Genomic DNA, 20258 nt, shown 5'->3' with positions numbered 1-20258 from the left:
AATAAATTGCAACACAGATCATCATTGATTATTGGTATCCCTTCACAAGTAACAATTAGCATCGATTACTAGTAATTACTTAAAATTATCATTGATTATTACATTTATTACCATTGATTTCGAAATTAGGACATAAACGGACTACTAAAATAATTCCTGATTACAACGCACCTAGCCTGTTTGTCTTTCTGGAAACCCCTTGGAGTCGGCGAACAAACAACCAAAGATGCCAGATTTTTGAAAAAAAATCAATTGCTCGAAAACTATAGAACATAACTGCTCTAGAGTGACTTTATATAGAGTGGCGACAATGTCAAAGTTGGAATGATAATTGAAGATAGAATTAACAAAAGGGCGAATGTCGCAAGCGTAAACAAATCGAGTGAGGGTTGATTTTCCTATACTGGTTAAGAAAAAAATAACTCTCACCCGTTTTGTTTACATTTGCGACATTCGCCCTTTTGTTAATTCCAAGGTTAATTCTATCTAGAATTATCTGCCAGTGTCGAGCAGATCGAGCTAATCGAGCAGATGACCAATCCAACTGCCAGTGCCAGTTATCTGCCAGTGTCATTCGCTATGTAAGCACAAATCGATCTCTTGTACTCTCATGGAACTGCCGTATGGAAAGTTTGTGAAGATTTGGTGCAAAGTTTTGTCTATCCTTTTCACTCTTTCACAAACCTGTGCACCGACCTCACAAATAGATCAAACTTGGGCAGGTGGCAGCACCGTTTCGCGCACATAGCGAATTCCAATCGAGCAGATGACCAATCCAACGTGTATGCAGGAAAGAGAAAGAAAATACTCATTGCATACTTTTGGGATGACATGTCACCACTCTGTATTGTTTCGTTGTTGCAGTTGAAAACCGTAATAATCGACGTGCGACATTCGGTTTTATTCTTGTTCTGTGTGTCGCAACTACGTCGCAAGTAGTGCGCTGTGTTCGCACATTCAACGTGCGCTTTTCGCTAACGGTAATTATTGACAGCGACGAAACAGAAGTGGTTGATGAGTTCGTGTATGTGGGATCGCTGGTGGCCGCGGACAGCAACACAAATGAGGAGATCCAGCGACGTATTCAAGCATGACATCGAGCCTACTTCGCCCTTCGCAAAACAGTACGATCAAGAGGCATAAGCCACCGTACGAACCCGCCAATATACAAACTCCCTACTAGACCGATAGTTTTAAGGATTTGACAATGCGCACTGAGGACATACTGGACCACGTTGGCTAATAGCCTTCGCATTGCTGCCATATACCGCAGAGCTATTAGACATCATACGAGACAATGCCGAAATAGCTGTGGAAGCCTTCTTGCAGGCATAGTCGACATGGCTCCCGAACTTGAGCTTGTCGTCGATCATTACTCCAAGGAGTTTTAATGACTGCGTTGACGAAATAGTGCAGTCCCCGACCCTGATATTTGCTTGCTGCACCGACTTGCGGTTGTTCACCACGATAACCTCCGTTTTATGATGCGCTAGGTCCAGTTTCCTGGATCGCATCCAATGTTCAACAATTCTTATAGAGTGGGCAGCCGTCAACTCAACTTCTCTGATAGATTCACCGCTGACTTCCAAGGTGATATCGTCCGTAAAGCCGACAATCACCACCCCTACTGGGAACTTTAGTTTCAACGCCTCGTCATACATGACGTTCCACAACACCGGGCCCAGTATGGAACCTTGCGGAGCCCCTGCGGTGATTGGAACGCACTTCTGACCCTCCTCCGTGCTGTAGCATAGCACACGATTCTGGAAATAATTTTCCAGGATCCTGTACAGCGACGCCGGAACTTGGACGTTCCGAAGCGAGTTGGCCATGGAGTCCCAGCTAGCGCTATTAAACGCATTTCTTACGTCGAGCGTGACAACCGCGCAATAACGGATACCTGTCCTCTTGGGCTGGATTGCCAGCTCGGCTGTCTTAGTTACAGACAAGATGGCATCCACCGTAGATTTGCCTTTTCGGAAGCCGAATTGGTTCCTTGACAGACCGTTTGTACCCTCCGTGTACTGTACGAGTCTGTTAAGGATAACCCTCTCCAGCACCTTGCCGGCAGTATCGAGTAGGCAGATTGGCCTATATGACGAGGGAACACACGGAGGTTTTCCCGGCTTCGGCAATAGGACCAGGTTCTGTCGCTTCCATCTGTCCGGGAAGTGGCCATCTTCCAGGCGTCTACTCATTACTGCCCCGTATAATTCGGGAGCCTCTAGAATAGCCGCTTTAATGGCCATATTCGGGATTCCGTCTGGCCCCGGTGCCTTGCTCACCTTTAGGGATTTAGCGATCTCGATGAGCTCCTCGCTCGTAACCGTCCCTTCCTCCCCGACCTCCAAACCGCCGTCGCCCACGTTACTTTGGATGTTCGGCTGGGAGGCCGACCATCCTACGCTATGGTCTGAGATATTGGAACGTCGGCCGTGGGACGACTCAGCGGCCTGGGGCCAGGGCCTTGGCTCGTGGCGCGGAAAGAGGCCCTCGATGATTCGCTCCAGCATTTCTGGCGATTGCTCTGCGGGCGCCATCACTCCCTTGGTCTTTGCCATTACGACCCTGTAGGCATCACCCCACGGGTTCGCATTGGCACTAGCACATAACCTTTCAAAGCTGGCTCGTTTACTAGCTTTTATCCCACTCTTAAGCGCTGCGCGTGCAGCAACAAGTGCTACTCGACATTCAACCCAGCCTTCGTCCGAACGAGCTCTTTGCATAATTCTCCTCGCACGAAAGCACGCTGCTCGGAAACTGCTTGGTGTAATAGCTGCTGAGCCGTGCTGCAGTGGTTCAGGTTGAGTTGTGTCACTTGCACTATGATCGTGGCTTGGTGTGCCGGGCACCTTGGAACTCCCGTTACGTGCTTTGCGTCCCGTTTGCCGGTACAGATCATGCACGGGGGAGGCTCCACGCAGTCCCTTGCTTTATGGCCAGCACTGCCACATCTCCTGCACAATTGGCTCCTATATGGCCCTTTGCAGTTCCAGGCCTTATGCCCGTGCTCGAAGCATCGGAAGCAAGCCTCCGATTGCTTCAACACGCTTAGTGGGCATACCGACCACCCCACTTTTAGCCTAGCAGCTTTCAGGGCTTCGTTTCCGTCCGCCAGCGGAAGTCGTATGGTGGCAACCTGGGTCCCAACAGGACCCTTACGCAGGCGAACCACCTCGGTTGCCACCACAACTCCACTTTGCTCTTTGAGGGCCTGTACGACCTCACACACATCGGTGATCTCATCCAGGTTTTTAAGCTGGAGAGTAATTTCTGGTGTGAGAGCACGTACTTGCACTCCTTCCCCGAGCACTCCTTCCGCTATCGACTTGTATGCGGAACTCTTCTTGGTGGCGTCCTTCTTCAGCTCAAGGATCATTTCGCCCGTGCATGAGCGGCGGATGCTCCGCACGTCCGCGCCCAGATCCTTGAGTAGGGCATCTCCTCTCATGGCCTTCAGAACCTCCGAGTATTTCGACCCGTCGGTTTTCAGGATTCTTTTCTTCCTCTTGGCCGTGACCTCGATCCACGGGCCCCCCGTCTTGGTGTTTCCCGCTGCTTGGTCGGTTGGCTCCACCAACTCGACACGCCGTCAACGAGCAGGCCTCCGTTTGTACTGACTTCGACGCCGTCACGGTCTTCACCTCTCCTGCACGCGCCACGAGGTCGTTATGCACTTTGGTCGCAGCACACAAGGTTCTCCGAAGCATGAGCAAGCTCTGCTTCAAGTCCATGGAGAAATTGCCGCGACCTGACGTGAACTCGATGATTATTTCGAGCTGCTGTGACGCGGCTACCACTTTGGGTAGTTCCTCCCTATTCTTTTCCATCGCCTTGATTAGCGATGGGCCGTTCATCGCTGTGTCTGGCGTGGCAGGCGTACCGCTGCCCTTGCCACCCATACTAGCACTTCGGGTTGCATAGTAGAATCAATATATATATAGAATGCCAGTGTCGCTGTTTTACTACAGGACTCATTGTGGTAAACATGATGCTAACAATCTGTATCAAGTCTGTGAATCGGGAACTTCATTGTCAAAGTTGCTCATTGTTATTTATCTGCTCTTTATCTGTGCGCTGGTTGGTGCTGTCATCAGTGCGCTCATCGCTGTGTTTTCATGCCAGTGAAATGTTTTTAAACGTTCTTTTTCTTTTCGTCCGGATGAATTGAATCCCACAACTGCGCCCTTTTGCATCGATTTTTTCAGAAATTTGCAGCAAGCGAAGTTTCCAATTACATTTCTTGGTAGCCGTATTTGAAATTTTAAACTGGTTGTCAAAGTTTGACAATGAGATTCCCCTTTTGATGAATCTCAGGCACACACACATATGCATATAATGTAAATACATTATCTGAACATGTGTGATGTTTACCACGCGCACTGCAGCGACACTGGCATTCTATATATATTGATTACACTGGTTGCATCCTTCTCCACCCTTGGTGGAGAACGCTGGATGCCTCCCCTCGCGAACGGGTTTTCCACCGTATCTGCACTTGCTGTAAATTTGTAAGACTCATTTTGATTCTAAAGGGTCCCCCTTCAAGCCGCTATCCAAACCCATTTGAAGTAGTCGCTTTAATGATCCCATGGCGATCTATGGAACAGGGAGAACCATGCGAGGGTTGGGGCAGCGCCTTATGGGCAACTGCACCTCAGAGCCAGATCGGTGTAAATCAGGAAAAAGCATCTGAACCTACTCCCGCCCGGTGGTCGCCGGTCGATAGATTTAGAACGTACTTGAAGGCCTGCCAGGTTTTACTGGACGGAGACACATGCACCGTTTGCCACCTCGCCGTTTCAAGTCGCTATCACGTGACTTTACTAGTCGCAAATGCCAGCCCTAAATCGTGTTGTATATCGTGTCCGAATCATGTCCAATAACATAGCCGCCAGTTTACCGAAGTTGAAACCTTACTAGCATCGGCCCCAAAGGGTCCCAACGGACCGTTCAGACACCTGGTAGACCAGAAGTTTAAGGTCTAGGTGCCCCTCTCTCCCTGTCTGTTTACAACCACGGGTCCAATCAAAGGGGAGTTTCTGGTTTTACCCGGGATTTGGTTGTATGACCAGCTGGCAGCACGAATAGGTAGGGATAAGAGTTGCTATAACTGAAAGTTGTCAGGTTACACTGTTATAGCCATTCACCAACCTGTAGTTTTCGTGTAGGAAGTCGCATTCGCCTAAACGACTACCGTGGACCCCCGTTCGTTTGACCATTTTTAATCTGAACACTTTTTAATTTGAACCCCGTTGGTTTGCACGACGTGCAAATTAAAAATGGTTCAAACGTCATTCTCAACATGACATCATTTGTTTATGCAGACAATGCACATAAACACGATTTGTTTGTACTGACCTAGCGTGTTTATTCGGTTTCACATTTCGTTTTCCTAACGGTTAAGATAGAAATCCGATCGGAAAATGCAATATTCGCACTTGCAATTGCCAACTAAAACAAACCACCAAAACAATAACAAAGAGCAGGGCGGCCAGTTTACACAGGTTTCAGCATATTTCGGGTTACCAGTTGTTCAAATTAAAAAGTAACCCCGTTAGTTTGCATGAGGAATCGTTCAAACGAACGGGGGTCCACTGTATTGAGTGTTTCTTCAGGTGGATAATATTTACAAAACGTAGAACGAAAGCCGTGGCGCGTCGCAAACGGTACTATGAGGAGAAGTTCCGTGGCAAAAGACTGGTTCGAATTCTCCCTTCCCGAGCAACAATGTGAGTTTTATTGTACTCTGACGGCGGTTTTCAAGAACAATTTTGGTCTTAAATGCTATCATAAGAGTGTAATAAAACCCAAATTGTTACTTGGGTTCGGTATGGTGTAGCATTTTTTTGTATGCCAGAAGGGCATTGGGTTAAAAGGCCACTGCGACAGTCTTAATGATCGTCTTTTGTGGCAGATGCTATAACATACTCGGGCGAATTTCTTCGACGGTTTCAGTAACATTCAGTAGTGACTCTGGCCATTCTTCCTTTGACTTCCACAGGAACGGAGGTCCTTGGAACCATCGACTCGTTGACGAAAGATCCGGCTTGTTCTTCCATTTAGTACCATTGCTGGCCACTTTCCCCTTCTAGCTTAACCATCTCTATTCCGTAACCTCCGTCGCTTTCAATATTTCTTCCACCAGGAAGGCTACGGATTGAGAGAATTTACGATGGTCTGAATGAAGCCAACACATAACGTTCCGCGCATCTGTCCAGAAATATCGACAATTCACTGTGATTGAATGGCCTGCCGCAATGCTTTTAGCCAAACGCGTACCAATAACAGCTGCTTCCAGCTTCAGGCGAGGAATGGAGACGAATTTAAGGGGAGCTACACGAGTCTTGCTCCCAAACAGCGCGTAATGGATGAGTCCGTTATACTTGAAACGGAAATAGGAAACAGCCACGTATCCTAGCTCACTAGCATCTACGAATGTATGTAGCTCAATGTTTGTGTCAGCAATGCTCAGCTCTGGTCGACAAGAGCACCGAGGGATTTCCACTGACTCGAGTTCAGGCAGAATATGTAGCTATGGTTTTGTTCTCCAGACCTCCTGGATAAGTACTTTCAGATACAATAAATAGTAAGCTATAAGTCCTAACTGATCGTAGATAGCCATTAACGTCCGAAGTATATCACGCTTGGTTGGATGCTTTTTGCCGGAGAATAGGTCCTTGTTCCGGTCTGTGCAAAGCTTGTATCGTAAGACGTCCTCCGTAGTGCTACACCACATACTACATATACATCACGACTTTTCGTGTGGATTTTCATCAAGATTCTTCAGCACAACTGACGAGTTCGACACCCAATTCCTCATATAGAATCCACCCTGCTGGTGAATGTAGCGGACTTCGTTAGCCAGTTTTATTGCCTCCTCTTCCATATCTACGCTAGTCAACATATCGTCGACGTAGTGTCTATGATGGATAGTGTTGACGGTGGTAGGATACCGCCCTTCGTTAACCGGTTGGCGTTTTCGTTCAAGATGAAGATGGCTGTTGGGTGAACACGTTGCCCCAAATGTTACCACCTGCATCACGTAGTCACACGGTTCCATTGTTTCTTCGTTAGCGCACCACACGATCCGTTGGCTGTCTTCATCTTCGGGCTTCATCCGTATCTGATGAAACAACTCCGATACGACACCCCCCAGACCAACTAACCGTTCCCGAAATTTGTACAATACTTGCAACAGATCATTCAGTTGATCGGTGACTTTCATCAATACCGAGTTAAGCGAGACACCACCGAAGGAAACAGCTGCTTCGAAGACAATCCTAACTTTCCCTGGTTTGTTAGGATTGAATACCGGGAATATCGGCAAATGCCAGGCTCGGTCCCCAGTTTTCCGCGTTTCTTCGAACGTAAGCTTCCGAATATATCCTTTGTGTTCGTAGTTCGAATCTTCGAACGCACTATTTTGGATAATTCGGGATCGCGGTCTAACCTTTTAGTTAAGCAGTGATGACGCCTCAATTCCATGGACCGGTTGTTAGGCAAACGCCATATTTCCAGACCAGCTCTACCTGATATCTACCGTTGAAGAACATTGTCGTACTACGCAGTTTTATCAATGCTTGTTCAGCCTCCTTGGATAAAAGCTGGTTTTGTCGAGCGCCGATCCCTAAACTATCGAACATGAAGTATTGCTTGACTGTCTCATGCAGGAGCTCCTCCGAGTCTCCCTAAAGGAAGCAGATGTGATTTTTTTTGTGTGTGTGCGGATATTATCACTACGACCACCATTTTGATCTATTGTGATCTTATCCAGGTGTTGTTCCGCACTTCGTTGTTATCACAGTTTCGCTATAGAGTGAGCGAACTGCTTATTATCCGTGCTTAAAGTGTCGGTGTGTTTTCACCCCTTTTTCCCTCTACGCTTCTTACTACTTTTCAACCAATCTAGCTCTAGAGCCAGGAAGTGCGGAGACTAGTTACAATTTGTCCTTGGACAAGGGGCTTCATTCGCACCTCGAGCAAGTATCATTCTTATAACCAGTTCCGGCTAAAGGCTTCATGGTCGATAAAGCAGAGTTCAGCACAGAGTGAGGGTGTGTATGTGTGTATGTATGTGTTCCTTACTACTTATGCATTACCAATCTCGTTCCTATACCCAGGAAGCGGAACAAGCTATAATTTGCCCTTGAGCAAGAGGCTTCATTCGCACCTCAAGCAAGTACCACTCTTATAACTTGCCCTGGCACGAGGTTTTCATTGTTAGTAAATGCAGAATGCAGTAGGCAGGATGTGGAGGGGCCTGAGAATAAACCCATGCTAAAGTCATTTAACATCGAATGGCCTGATTCTACTAAGATTCGAACTCACGACCACTCGCTTGTCAAGGCAGACTCGGTAACCTTGCGGCTACAGGGCCCCCCAAGCAGTTGTGATAGCTGCACGGTGCTTCATGGGAGCTCTCCGGTGCACACGTCCCGTGAATCGTCCATCCTAGGCACGTCTTCACTGCAACTGGTTAGTTCTGCATTCCTTCGCGGCTGTCCAAAGCGTGAACCAGATGCACGTTGTTCATTCCAATTAACAGCTTAGGCTGTACGTCGCCATAGGACTGTATTGGCAAACCATTGAGGTAGCCATATTTATCAGTAAGCTAGCGCTTGGACAAAGATTTCAACGGAAGCTTCAGTTCTTTGACCGTGTAGACATCAGTCAAGCTATAGAGCATCCCCGGTATGTACCGGAGATGTCAAGGGAAACGCGCGTAGTAACTTCTTCGTATTGGCAAGTGTCGGTCGTCCAGCGAAGAAATAGCGGATGCTTTTCACCTCGCAAGCTTAGCTCCTTCGCCAAGCCTTCCTCCATCAGGGTGAGAGACGATCCGCTGTCTAAAAACGCGTAAGTGTTTACCTTGGCCCTATTGGTATACAACGTAACCGAGACGTATTGGAACAGCACGGATTTGCTGCCCCCACGATGAGTGTTGCATGGTTTGGCTTCTCGGGAACTACCGGCAATAGCGTATTGCAGAGTTTCAGTTTGCTGTTTCGGCCCTTGCGAAGACGTTCCTAACTTGTCCTTAGCATCGTTGTGCATGATATGAGTAAGGAGATTCAACGATGCATTCAAGCTGCAAATTCGATTAAATTCCTCTTGGCACCGAATCTTTATGATTGAAAGGGGGAGTCTCATACTCGACACCTTATAATTGGCCTACTTTTCCTTCCGCAAGACACTTCGATCCAAGCTGACGATGTGCAAAACGCTTATCAGACTGGTAGTCTTTTACGGACTTGAGACAGTAATTTTGCTTACGGAAGACATACGTGCACTTGCCGTATTTGAACGAAAGATGTTGCGGACTATTTTTGGTACAAACGGAAAGCGGAGCGTTTCGGAGGCGTACGAATCATGAGCTACAGACGAAAGTTGGGAGACTACGGTGGGCCGCTCACGTCACAAGGGGCTCAACCCCTATTCCTAGTGCAGGTGTAGTTCATGAAGAGAACGGATTTCACTGCACAGTCGTCCGACATCCTGGGCTGCACTAGGGGCTCAACCTGCTAAATGGGTCGACCAGGTTGAAACCGACTTGCGTGTGTCGAGGCGCGCAACGAATTGGCGACGAGTAGTCCAGGACCGAGTACAATGGAGACGAATTCCCCGAAACACCCCGGCTCTCGGCTGAAAGTAAGTAAGGCTAAACAGTTAAACAGTTTTTCTACCCAAAACCTACAGTAGTTTGTCTTTGAGGTAGTTAACGCATTTGTTCATTTTGGCTCACTGGTAACGGTGCAAAATAATACCAGCCGTGAGATTCGGAAGTGTATTATCAGCGGAAGTCGTGCTTACTATAGGCTTCACAAACAATTGCGGTTGAGCATGCTAAGCATCGGGTATTTTGAATAATTCTTTCAATAGTATTAATAGCAAACTATTTTTCTATAAATATTCCAATATTAGTTAGTCCTTTTTGATATGGAAGCAGATATATTTTTGAAGCGAAGTTTTAAAAAAATGCCGAAAGAAGAGAAATACCAAAAAGACTGGTTTTTTGCTTTTCTAAAACCGGTACTTCATTGTCCAAAAATTGGCAGGTATTACTGGTTACAGTATTAACTGGTAGCCCTCATAGTTAGCTCCGGGGTACGATGCTGGCCTAACAAGCCAGTCGCCGTTGTTCGAATCTCGACTGGGCGGTGCTGCTAGAGAGTCAATAGGATCTTTCACTAGCCCCGTCATTTTCCTGTATTGTAATAACTGGCTGCGAAGTCTGTCGATAAAGAAGGGTCACATTCTTAAGGGCGTTTATATCCATGACTTTGCTTTTTAGTACTAACTGATACCGGTGCTGCTAGATAGAATCAGTAGGATTGTTGCACTAGCCCCATAATTGTCCTATACTCTAACAGCCGGCTGCGACGTCTGTAGCTAAAGAAGAGTCAAGTCTTAGAAGCGTAAAACTCCAGGTTTTGCTTTTTTTGGTACTACCGGGTAGACCTCATTAAAAAGGGGGGTGACTTAAAACTGGTTATGCAGTTTTAGCTAGAATGATTGCATAGAGGGGTATTCATTATAACCTATTTTACGAAAAAATTCATGTCTATTTTTACAGCCACCCTAATAAACATGCCACAGAACAGAACTTCATCCCTTTTTATTTCGTACGTCTCCCGTGCGCAAATGCGAACGATCGAAACTTTCGTCGTTTCTCATATATATTAATGCTTGCTGCCGACCGCATGCCGAACTGATATCAGAGTGTAAACAGAGTCAATGCGCGCCAAATGCTCCGATACGAGGCGATGCTACAAAATATGAAGTCCTGACTTCGCGTGAGTCAAAACATATGTTTAACCCCGAACATTTCCGAAGTGGCGTTTATGGTCCTATCTTAGATTTTGGAGATCGGGAGTATCAGCAAACAGTTGCCAAAAAAATTTAAATTTTGGGACATATATTTTTGTAAAAAAGTTTTTCTCTCCTAGGCAAACAAATTATGCGATGTAAAATTGAAGCATACGAATCGTTGGATATTTGACAAAAAAGGGATAGTCAGGAATACATTTGAAAATTTAAGAAAATTGTATAGTTTACTCCCTTGATCATTGTGGGTGTTTAGAATATTAGAAAAATAAACTTATTTTACGGAAGTTCTAAAATTCATTAGCAGAGCGCAACATATTTTAACTCAGTTTTCAACTCTAACTACGACAACTTCTAGCACTGACTGCACAAGCTAAAAAAACATCTCGCGTCTGCAATATCTGTCCGCCAAGGATACACAACCGTTGGCTGGTTGGCTCAGTTGAAGCTAAGATTTCCTTCGAAACGGTCGTATTCTATTATTATTAGCGTGTTGTGTAGTTACACCGAGTGATACCGGTCAAAATGATGTGTATCAACTAGGCTGCTGTGAGATGTGAAAGTGTTCAAATTTCTCCGTAAAAATATGCATGAAATGCGAATTTCGTGGCATACGATATTTTATGGTTTGTGATTCTCAAATTTGATTAGTACGTCTCAGCAAGAATATTCGGGATTCAGATAGTAATCTAATCAATAATGTCTATTGGATTTCAATAATTAATTAGTGGCGGTTCTGTGAAAACATCATTTGTCATTAGAAGTGCTTTGTATAGAGAAGTGGGTATAGTATAGTGAATTATTTTTCCGTTTGACGAGGTTTTGATCAATACAACAACCAGCAGTGTGTATTAAAGGTCTACTTCGTAGTGGATTGTTAACGAGGGATTTTTTGGGGAAGCTTCAAGAATCAGGTACTAACGGTACTCAATTGCAGAACTGATAACTGAAACCTAATTTATAAACAGTAAGTCCATAGTATAACATCTTTTTTTAATAGCTCACTTTAGTTATGAAAAAGTTTTCAACTCTCTTTATATTATAAGACGCATCTTCTGTTGGAATTTAGTTCATCATTCTACACTGGTATATAATGAAATCCTGGTATCACGTCGTGTTACTTTCATTTGTTCATGTGGAATTCGACAGGCACTGCTGAGCATGATATCACGAGCATTTATCGCACGCCAGCACACGCACATCTGGGATGAAGTGCGGCGTATTGATGTATTGATATGAATGCTGTATTCTCATTTGTCTCGCAGCTTGACGCCTGTTTTATTTATTCTCAATGAACGAACGTGATTTCTCGCACTTCCTTTCAAAGTAATTCTATTCCTCTCGAGAGAATGTATTTTTACGGTTTTAACTTTCTTCAATAGTACGTACATACATGAAAATGCGTGAAATGGTTTCGACGAACTGTTTGGTTACAATTCTAATAGCATTGTTGTGTATCGTCTTGGTCCATATTAACTTTTAAAGAATGCAAGTCGTTTAACTTAATGTGTATACACAATACAGGGATATCACGATATAAGACCACCTCGAAATAAAATAATTTCGAAAAAAAATATTTTTTACCTCGATATAAAATAACTTATATTAGAAAAAATCAATTTCAGAACGTTTATCTTCGCTTTGTGCGATTGGCGTGATAAATTGATAAATTAATCTATTAAAACCTGCATCAATAGAAACCAGAACAACAGAAAGCTTGTGAGTCCAATTTTTGCAGGTTTGCTGCATAAAAGATGAATAAATTCCTATTAACATAAAATGTTCGTTGAGACTATTGGTAACGCGGAATGCATGTAAGCGGCAACACCATTTACAAGGCAAATTGAGAGGTTGGATATTTTATTGCATTTTTTTCTGAATTTTTCTGATTTTTTCTACCTTTTGCATTGCTTATCTAATGTTATCGCACATGGGAATCAAAGATATCCCTTTCCGGACGGCACGATTTTTGAAATTTTGCGGAAATTGCTCCTACGAATCAACTGCTACTCCTTTTTGGGGCTAACCAACCACTGGTTGAAAGCCCCAAAAAAAGTTAATAAATAAATAAATACTACTCCTAGAACATCGTTTTGGGGGTTCGCCAAAAATTTAGTTCACGTAGTTTAGAATAGTATACGGAATCCCGCCAGCGAGTTCACGAACCAAAAAAGGTTAGAAACCCCTGTCCAAGAATATATTTAATTATTGTAATACGAAGTGTAACTATTCAGCTAATATTGCTCAACTTTTACACATTGTAGGTTGCACGAACGTGTCTGGGTAGAATTTTTAGCAAAAGCTTTCACTTACACAATTGTAGAGGTTAGTGCTTGAGGGGTTATCTACAGTTAGGAGGCTTAAAAATGTGGATTTTTCTAGAATTTTTCTGGAGGAAACTTCTGGAGAAACTAATTAAATTGAAAATTTGCATACATTTTACGGTAGCTTTTTGCTGTATTTTAACATATTTTGTTTTTGAAAAAAAGTTATTTAAATAGCTGCTACAGTTAATCTTCTGGAACCCTTCTAAAATAAAGCGTCTTGCGGTGAGCACGATATCTTTGGACTGAATCATCGAAATTCGAAAAACCAGAAAGGAATCGGTGATAAAATATAATATATATAGACTGATTGAAGGATTTAGCAATATGTACAATCATTTTTGACGAAATGGCGGCTTGTTAAACATAAATAATCGATTTTTGGCATAAATGTTGCTCTTACTTTGTCCATAAAACAAGAATTTTTTACCGGTGAGGTAAATTCTTCGATTAATCTGTAGAATATATCCTTAGAACACTTGTGTCAAAATTTGAAGTGATTCGGTTCAGCCATTTTCGAGAAATCTTGCTCACCGACTTTGAAAACACGGTTTCGATAAAAACGTGTTCAAAGTTTCCCGTTCCTTCTTCAATCGCTCTGACACGTCGTTACAAATATGCGTATAACTTCGTTAATATTTGCCGGATTGGCATGAAATTTTCTGTGTCGATACTTAAATATATGTACACTACGATCATCAAATAAACAGAAAATCGAAAATTCTAACTGTATATAACCCCTTAAAGGGATATAGCAATCCTAGACTAAGTAAGTATATTTCGCTTATTACTTTACTGTCCGGCCATAGAGGACACGACACAATTTCAAAAAAATCATTTTTTTTTCTTCAAAATCATGTGTTTTTTCATGTCAAATTTAACCGGATTCGCTAAACAACTTTATCAAACCAACGACTGCCGGAATAAATAACAATTTGGGCTGAAGTCTCAAAGAAACTCCACGTATTTAGTTGTTTAACATCGACGACTTGCTTTTAATGTCTTTTGATCGTGATCTTACTTATTTACTTATTTGTGCGTGTCTGCCGATCCGGCAGAACAAAGGGATGAAATCAAAGACACTGCTAACGGTTACCCACCATAGCTTTTTCCTGTCGCCAGGACAGGTTCTCGTCTACCATGATCCTTGCGATGTGGTCGGCCCACCGTAGTCTCCCAACTTTTGCCAGGTGTACGATGGAAATCTCTCCAAGCGGTGTCGTGATTCATACGCCTCCGTCACTCTCCGCTTTCCATTTGTACTCCGCCAAAAATAGTCCGCAACATCTTTCGTTCAAATACGGCAAGTACACGCATGTCTTCCGTAACCAAAGTTACTGTCTCAAGTCCATAGAGGAGTACCGGTCTGATTAGCGTTATGTACATAGTTAGCTTTGTGCGGTAGCGGATGCTCCTTGATCGAAGCGTCTTGTGGAGAGGTAAGTAGGATCCACTTCCACCTACGTTCACGAATTTCTGTTGCTATCGGCCGTTACTGACATCGACGATGGAGTTCCTCATTGGATATCCAGTTGTCAGGCCACCAGGCACGAATGATATATCGCAGGTACCGGTTAATAAATACCTGCAGTTTTTGCACGTTCCGCAGGCATACAGTAGTACGGATTTAACGTTTGAATGTTCTATTCGGGTTTTCGTATGGAGTGAACTGGTTTGAGCGCCAAATGTTTTGCAGACCTGCAAAGGTACCCCTGGCATTTCTGATCCGTGTGGCTATATCAGTCTTGGTACCACCATCAGGCGTTGTCTGGCTACCAAGTTATTGAAAGGCGAATCGAATTTTTGCTCGAATTTTTGTCTCGCTACTGTGAAGTTAGTGGGATTGTCAGTGTTCACCACCACAGACTTAGTTTTTGCTACATAGACTGTTAGACCTGCTGCCAGGGAGCTCTCGGAGAGGTCATGTAACTTGCTCTGCATGTCGTTTCGGCGCTGTGCGAGCAAGATAATGTCCTCGGCTAGATCGAGGCCATTTAGCTGCTCCATCGTTAGAGGATTCCAAGGCAATGCTCGATTTGGTCTATTGTCAACTGCTCCAACTAATATCTCATCCATAACAATGAGAAACAGAAGCGGTGATAAAAACCAGGCCTGTCTCACGCCAGCAGTAAGCCTTATAAGGTCGGACAAGATGCCGCTGTGCAAAACCTTGCATGAGAACGCATCGTACTGAGCCTCGATGATAGTCGGTTGAGTCGGTCGAACGCCTTTTCAAAGTCAACGAACACCACCAGACGGGAGTCCTGAAATTCGTTGATCTGCTCCAATATAATGCGGAGCGTTGTCATGTAGTCTACATATAATTGGCCAGCATGGGATCCAGCTTGCTGTCGCCGGAGAGCAGCGTCGAACTTCTCCTGGATCCGGTCGAGGATTACCTTACAGAGTACTTCGAGAGTAATACTTGATGCCACGCCAGTTACCGCATTCAGCGTGGTCTCCATTTTTATGGACTTTGGCCAATATGCCCTGCATCCAGTCCACCGAAAAAGTTGCGGCTACCATATATTGCTGAAAAGCTGATGCAGTTTTGAGGATCTCGGTTGAAATACGGCTGAAATACCTGGCGCTCTATTTGATTGCATACTCGTGATGGCTGCTTCAATTTCATCCAGCGATGGCGCCCCCGGCTTAACACGATTAATTTGACGAACTGTTGACATCATACGCTGCTGGTTTTGTTGGTCTCTGACATTTAAAACACGGAAGAGTTGTTCAAAATGTTGAGCCCATCGCTTAAGCTGTTCTGTACGGTCAGTCAGTACCTGATCAGCTTTGTCCTTTAGCGGCATTTTTGTATTCAACCTGGCACCACTAAGGAGGAGAGAAATATCATACAACAAACGGTTATCACCATTAGCGGCGGTGGTTTCCCCTTGTTCGGCTGGAGAACTAGTCCAGGGTCTCTTGTACCGCCTACAAACTCATTTAACAGCCCTCTCCAGTTCGGCGTATCGTTGACGGATAGCTGTCTTAGCCCAACTGGGTCGCGCTCGCTCATTACCGGCTTTCGCCTCTCTCCGCTCGTCGATCTTCCTCCAAGTTTCATCTGAAATCCACTCCTTCCGCCCGCTGCGTGCTTTGCCGAGGCTTTCGTCCCTGGTCGTGATGAAGGCGTTCTGGATGCCGCTCCATTGCTCTTCGACGGTTCCATCAGGTGGCAACTCCGTGGCTCGGGATTTAAGTTGTTCGACAATGGCTCTTTTCACCAATCGGCAGACGTCGTAGCGGCACTCAGCTTTCTTCTCCCGTCGTTGGACACGTGCGACGCGCAAACATATCTCAGCGATAATAAGATGATAGTCCGATGTAATGTCAGCGCTGCGTTTGTTGCGTACATCAAGAAGGCTCCTTCGCCTTTTTCGGCTGATGTAGATGTGATCAATTTGATTCTCTTTTCGGCCGTCGTGGCCGTCGTGGGAATCGGTTCCCACTTCATCAGGGCGCAAGTACCCCTCGGATCGGTAGGAATCCAACTCCTCTTTCTCGAGTAGCATTATCACCTCGTATGCCAGAGTAGAGCAAGAATTACCCGGACGCCCCAGCTTCCCTTGCAAGTTGATCCAACTTGCCTTGCTGGACAAGGGTCATTATATCCCGTGTTCCGAATCGTGTCCGTGTTTTCATGCCAAAGGTCGCTGCCAATAGTTCAGATTGATTTCATCTTTCAGTTTTATTAACTTTTTTTGTTTTCTGGTATAGTATACAGTGGTAATATTCAATTTAATTGCACCGCGTGGAATTTTTGCGTTCAATTTTGATATTTTAACCACTAAGTCGACCAAAATGAAATCACACTGAGCAATCAAAATCCGTTACATCAAGGTATTAAATTTTGTTTTTAATTTGCTCTAAAACTGTGCTCAGGAAATGCTTTGACAATATGGTATAAACAAGTAGCATATAAACAAACCATCAATCTCTAAGAGAATAACAATTTATTAATATAATAATTCATTTTAACCCGTGACATCTACCAAATATATCTTGGGGTTTCCTTACTTAGGTCATTAGAAATATTTTATAAAGTTTTTGTCCTTGCGATGTTGGGCAACTGAAGGGGGAGGGGGCGAAAAAAGAAATTTACTTTACTTAAAGTTTAAACGGAAAAACCAAATCTATTCTTGTTTTTCACATAAACGTTATTATTTTCCATGCAAACCCTTACGAAAAGAAAGACAAAATCGTAAGAAAGTTTTTTTTGCCGAGTTTCCAAAATTCGATGGTTTGAATTTCTATTTCTGTTTCGTGCTAAAAGCGTTACCACGTTTCGAATTCTTTAGGCTGTGGAACCCACAGACAATCGATTAAAAAAAGGCTTATATCCTACAAATAATTTTTTTGCCCCTCGATTTTTCAAGCCAAGTGCAAAGGTGATGAAATTTTTTTAAATAATTTGCAATAACCTTACTAGTATCACCCAACTCCCGTGACTTTTGTGAGGGCAGGTAGAATTCTTGAAATTTAACCCCAAAATTCATGTTGCTGGTAACAAACAAACAGTTACTTTTTTTTAGCAAAGCATTGTTGCTGGCACTGACATCAACTACGAGTTGTGTGCCTGTTCATGATATGCTGTGCTATGCTAGGGTGATTTATATATTTTGGACAGGCGTTACGCGTACTCTATTTTGGACTTTTACGGCAAAATCAAATGGAAAATGTCCAAAATAGAGTAGGCGTAACGCTTATCCAAAATAGATATATCACCCTATCTGTAATTGAATTGGGCCCAAACCGTACAATGATTTTGAAAAATAACCATTGCAAAATCGCATTTATCATTTGAAATAGAGATCGTTTCAAGGATACAATACTTGAGACTCGATGTTCACTTATTCGTAGTGAACACATCATGTAGTGCACTTTATTGTACGAGACATGAACATGTTTTTCAAATTAGTGCACGCATGAAATGATCAGATTTTGGCTAGAGCCGATGCTCTACACGTTACGATACACTTGAAAGTTCGTTTAAGTGTGTCATGTAGCGACATAGCATAAGAAAGGCACAACAAATGTATTTGGGGTTCAACCAGTAAACATTTAGCGATTTGATAACATTGGTAATACTGGCACAAACTTGGCAAGCGTACAATGTTAACAATTTGTCACACTAATTTTTATCTGCATCATGTCTTTTCTCGTGTGCTACGGCGCGACTTTTTCTGCTTCGTTTATTTATCTAGTCAGAAATCATAGTGGTATTTTATCTCCACTGTGTTTCTAGCTATGCCAGCTAACGCACCCATTCTTATTCAACATTTGGTAGATAAATAAATAGAGAAAGAAATAAAAGAAAAAAGGCGAATAAATAAGTTCATCAAATAATTAATTATTAATTTACTATGAAGCTATTGATAAATAAATTACATTTTACTCAAGGTAAGCAGTTAGCTGGCTAATAGCTGACCATGCGACTCCATTAGTTTAAATTCTACGCAGACACTTTATGCATTGATCGAACAAGCGTGCAGAAAATCGTAAATATATTATACTAAGGAAAACAGCAGTTCAATACGGATATTTAGGAGTCGGGATTTTCTACGGTATATTATTATTGAATTATCGAAAAATCTCATAGTAAGAAACTTTGCAATGAACTTCATTTTTGATCAATAAATAAAAATTCAAAAATATCGCTGTATGGAGCATTACCTCTACAAATGATACCGCACTGTTAAATTATAACAAAGGTAACAAGCAAATCACGTGTAACATTCTGTTTTGTGACATTTTCTGGCAGCCTTTGTACGCTATTGTCAAACTGTAGTTTAGGCTAATTTCCCATTCTCTAAGGATTGCTTACTGGTTTGTGTCAGTGCCAAAAAATTGAAACTTTGCATAGAATAGCGGTTAAATTGTCATTTTCCAATAAAGGAGAAAAAACATCACTAAAATTGATAACGTCCGCTAAATGGAACATGGAACTTGACTCAAATGATATCGTAGATTAATTAAATCTAAGTAGATATCTAAAATGCAGTAGGTATGGTAGGCTAAATTATCAATTTTTGACGCTTTCAGAAATTTGCGGTACCATTAAAATAATATACCTAAGATAAGAAAACCGCAATTGCTGTTGAATTAAAAGTTTAATTTAGTTAATTAAAGGCTGAAAATAGTACGCGTGTGATAAATGTATCTTTGTTGCTTCTTATCTGGTTCAAATTTTGGTTACTATTTATTTGTTGAATGTAAACACAATGTCCAATTATTTTATTTTGATGCTTATGATGATTAACACGATACTGTGTTTAACAAACACAAAGTGTTTTCATTTCCATATACAATTTAAATGTAACAAAAGTTTTGCGAATAGTTTGAACTAATAGTGTTAGGAAAATAAGTTTTTGGAAATAAACACTATCAAAATTGCAACCGCAATTAATACACGCTCATTGTTTAGCAAGCTTAGAAGCGGATCATAGTTCACTTGAATGCATTACTACAAGTAATTTGAATTATTGCAATTCATTTGAATCACGAATCCACGCATATATATTGCTGATTTGCGTACATATGAATCACTCAAATGCTTTCCTAGCACACCCTATTCTATTGTAAACTATGCATCTCTTTCGGAAGCGGAACAATATAGTACCTATGGCTGACGTTATGTCCTCATTGACACTTATTGTTGTTCTCCTTTTTACTAGTTCATCTATCATTCATCAATCAGTTCTCAAGATCAGCCACATCCGGACTAAGGAAGCAGAAATACCAAACGGGGGATTGGTATCCCTACGTTGTTCAACATTTTTGCCAATAGACAGTACCTCTATCTCTGCGTTATTAGTATTATTTGCAAATAGTACCCGTCTGCCAACCAGGCACCCTTGAACTAGCACTTTTCTCTTGGTATGTAGCACAACGACAACCGAGTCTGCACACCATGTGTCATCGTGCTTAGCAAGAGACTTGAATACTTTGCATAAGGCATACAAATTACTATTTTTATGTACGCCATATGCATAGGGGATAGTAGTCAACAGTGAGAGAACAGGAACAGTGCGGTCAACGGGAATAGCTACGTCACAAGACATTCAAGATCCATGATATTTTCATGGAAAGTAAAGTTTGTGA

At 43.0% G+C, this 20258-nt stretch overlaps 1 protein-coding gene across 1 annotated transcript in view; it reads left to right on the top strand.

Moving 5' to 3' along the window:
• The window catches only part of LOC128732934 (uncharacterized), a 198338-nt gene that overhangs the window by 73674 nt on the left and 104406 nt on the right, over positions 1–20258 (top strand). The gene's annotated exons all lie outside the window — the stretch shown is intronic.

The sequence above is a fragment of the Sabethes cyaneus genome, chromosome 1 (assembly GCF_943734655.1).
Source record: "Sabethes cyaneus chromosome 1, idSabCyanKW18_F2, whole genome shotgun sequence".
Classification (NCBI taxonomy): domain Eukaryota; kingdom Metazoa; phylum Arthropoda; class Insecta; order Diptera; family Culicidae; genus Sabethes; species Sabethes cyaneus.
Note: the sequence above shows the minus strand (reverse complement) of the source record. Positions and strands in the feature narration are given on the sequence as shown.